The following is a 3,504-nucleotide window of genomic DNA, read 5'->3' as shown; positions in this document are numbered from 1 at the left end:
GTGTGTGTTATGTGTGTAGTGCAGTACTGTTAAATGTGGTAGTGTCTAACATGTAAATAAAATCGGGGGGAGAGAGGTCACAAAGGGAGGGCATGGAGGAAGGGCCACCTCGGTGGCTCCTTTCCGCCCACCCACAGCCCATGTGCCCATCCCCCGAGGCCCTAAATGTATATTGATGTCTAGGTTGTGATTAAAATCTAGTGGGGCGGGCAGTCACAGGGTCCACCGGGGGATCCCGCAATGGGGACCCCCCAGCCAAACCCACCGCCTCCACCCGGAGCCAGTCAGCCACACCGTCCCCTTCTCAATGGCCCCCCCGACCACCGACCCAGAGAAACGGCCAGGGCCGATGGACCCCCATGGCCCCCAGCCAGCCCCACCCCTGACCCCCACAGAACGACTAGACCCCAGCACCCCTCCCACTACGTGATGTGACTAATCAGCGGGGTCCAGGAAGACTGAGAGTTAACTGATTGGTGTTTAATGGATGCCGATACAGTCTCTAGACTGATGTGATCCAACAGGAGATTTCTGTACTGGTTAATATTTAGATTGTTTTTAGACTTCCAGTTCACTAGAATAGTTTTCTTTTGCGATACATAAGGCCAGTGGAGGACCATATGTGCTTTGTTAGTGTCTATATTAATGTCACTTAGGTCACCCAGTAAACAAAGTTTTGGACATGCAGGAATGTTACATCTAACCCATGTTGATAAATCCTCACAAACCTTATTCCAGAACTTCTGGACAGGTGCACAAAGCCATAAAGGCGTGTAAGTAATCATCTGTTGTGTTACATGTGCACTGTGTGCAGATATCTGAGTGATTAAGACCCATCTTGAACATCCTTTGTCCTGTATAATGCGTTCTATGGAGGACTTTGTATTGTATGAGTTGTAAATTTGGGCTGTCTGTCATATTAAAGGCATTTAAGACCAAATCTGTAGCCAAAATGGTTGACTAGGATTGATGGATAAATCTATCTCCCATTTTTAAGTAGGTAGGGAATTTGAGTCATCTATTTTTAACATTAATCTGTATATTTTTTAAAGTAATTTGGGGGTACAGAGGTCCATAAAATCTGCTACTATTGGAGGAAGTTCCAGGTCTGTTCGGTGAAGGGGGAATTTTGTGTGTATTACGGTTTTGAGCTGTTGATATTCTAGAATCTGTTGCTGTTAATCCCATATTGTGATGAGAGTGTATTAAAAGATAAATGTTTCTGTATGGATAATATGTTCAAAGTATTTAATTCCTTTGTTAATCCATTGGTTAAAGTTTAGCATATTTTTGTTTAGTAGAATATCAGGATTGTTCCAGATGGGTGTGAGTTTACATGGTATTACTGAGGAGTGGTTTTTTTGAGAAATTCCCACCAGTGCTGTCAGAGAAGTGCTGATGTTGACACTTTTAAAGCACTTTTGCTTTTTTATACTTAAAGCTGAAAAAAGGAAGATCGGAAATTTCCAAATTGTCACAAAATGTTTGTTCTATATCTATCCACAGGTCATCTAGTGGACTAGGTCTGAGCCATTTTAGGACATATTGCAATCTATTAGCATAGGAAGTAATGTTGAAAGTTAGGCAGGTCTAATCCTCCTCTATCTTTCGGCTTCTGTAAAGTTTTAAACTGATCCGGGGAGGTTTATTTTTCCAGAAAAATTGGGAAATGTGTGATTCTAGCGATTTAAACCAGGTAGAGGGGGGTTTCATAGGAATCATAGAAAACAAATAGTTGATTTTGGGTAGAACCATCATTTTTATAGTGGCAACTCTCCCCATGAGTTGAAATGGGTAGAGATTTCCAGCGAGCAAGATCATCTTCTATAGTCCTTAAGAAGGTGAGTGTGATTAAGTTTTGTTAGTTCTGAGAGCCTGGAGGGAATAGTTACACCTAGGTAATCTAATGTTACCTGATTTTCAAGGTTGATGTGGGTAGATTTTGAAAGCTACAGTTGATGGTAGAACTGTACTCTCTAGACCAGTTTAACGGAGTAGTCCGAGAGTGATGAGAATTTATTAATTAGTGAGGAGTGTTTCAGATAGAGAGGTTTGTGAGTTCTGGAGGAATAGTAAAACGTCATCAGCATAAAGACTTACTTTATGAAACATATTTTTCGGACTGAATGCCTTAATAGTTTTATTTTGTCTAATTGCAGCAACTAGCGGTTCAATAAATATAGCAAAAAGTGAGGGAGATAGTGGACAACCTTGTCTGGTACCCCTTTGTAGATTAAAACTTGGGAGAGGTTTGGTCATTTGTTCTAACACTCGCATTAGGACAAACTGTATAAGATTTTAATCCAAGTGGTCCAAAGCCGAATCTGTTTAAGTAGCTTAGTAATATTTCCAGTTAACACGATCAAAAGCTTTCTCGGCATCTAAAGAAACTATTATTGTTTCCAGGTTATTGATGGTAGAATAATCTATTATATTAATTAGTATCTCTGCATGTTAACAGAGGAATATCTGCCCTTTATAAAGCCTGTTTGATCAGGGTGTATAATGAGAGGAGTTACTTTCTCTAACCTTCCAGCTAATGCTTTGCAAATTATTTTAAGGTCTGCATTTATCAGTGATATGGGTCTGTAGCTAGATGGTATTGTAGGGGTCTTTACCTGGTTTTTAATAGTACAGTAATGGTGGCAGAGTTTATGTTTGGGGGTAAGTAACCATTTTCCTTTATTTGTGTCACCATTTTGAAAAAGGTTGGGGCCAGTATTGACCAGAATTCTTTATAGAACTCTGCTGGGAAGCCATCCGGACCTGGGGCTTTTTTTACAGGCATTATGTTTAAGGGCTTCATGTAGCTCCTCCACTGTGAGGGGGGAATCTAAGGCCGTGACTTGTTCCTGCTGTAAACCTGGAAGATCTATGTTGTTAGGAAAATGATGGATATATTGTCTGATGGATCTAAGTGTGATGTATACAGAGTTTTATAGAAATCTCTAAAGATGTTGTTTATTGCATCTGGGTCATGCGTAATATTACCTATTGAATCTTTAACAGCCGATATGGTAGATTTTTCCTTATTTATTTTAACTGGTTAGCTAAAATCTTCCGGATTTATTACTGTGTTCAAATGTCTCCAAGCGTAATCTTTGCACCAGAAATTCTGTTCTCTTGTTGATTATTTCATTTAATTCCAGTCTAGCCTTCCTTATTTGGTTCATCGTTGGTTCATCTGGTGAAGCACTGTAGGCGTCTTCTAATAATTTAATTCTTATTTCTAATTCTAATATTTTTGAGTTTTCTTTCTTTTTTTTATGTGACTGCAAAAGAGATGACTTTGCTCGCATTACCGCTTTCTCTCGCATTACCGCTTTCACCTTTCCAGGTGACGTTTCAAGATAAGAGAATCTTTTTTGACCACGATTATTCTCCTGAGCTGCAAAAGAAGAGAGCCAAAGTTCATACATTTATTAAGCAGCTTAAGCAGAAAGGTATGCAAGCAAAATGCATCTATCCAGCCCAGCTCAAACTCAAACTGGATTCTGGAGATAA

The sequence above is a fragment of the Melanotaenia boesemani genome, chromosome 18 (genome assembly GCF_017639745.1).
Source record: "Melanotaenia boesemani isolate fMelBoe1 chromosome 18, fMelBoe1.pri, whole genome shotgun sequence".
Taxonomy (NCBI): domain Eukaryota; kingdom Metazoa; phylum Chordata; class Actinopteri; order Atheriniformes; family Melanotaeniidae; genus Melanotaenia; species Melanotaenia boesemani.
This window is presented reverse-complemented; position numbering follows the sequence as displayed.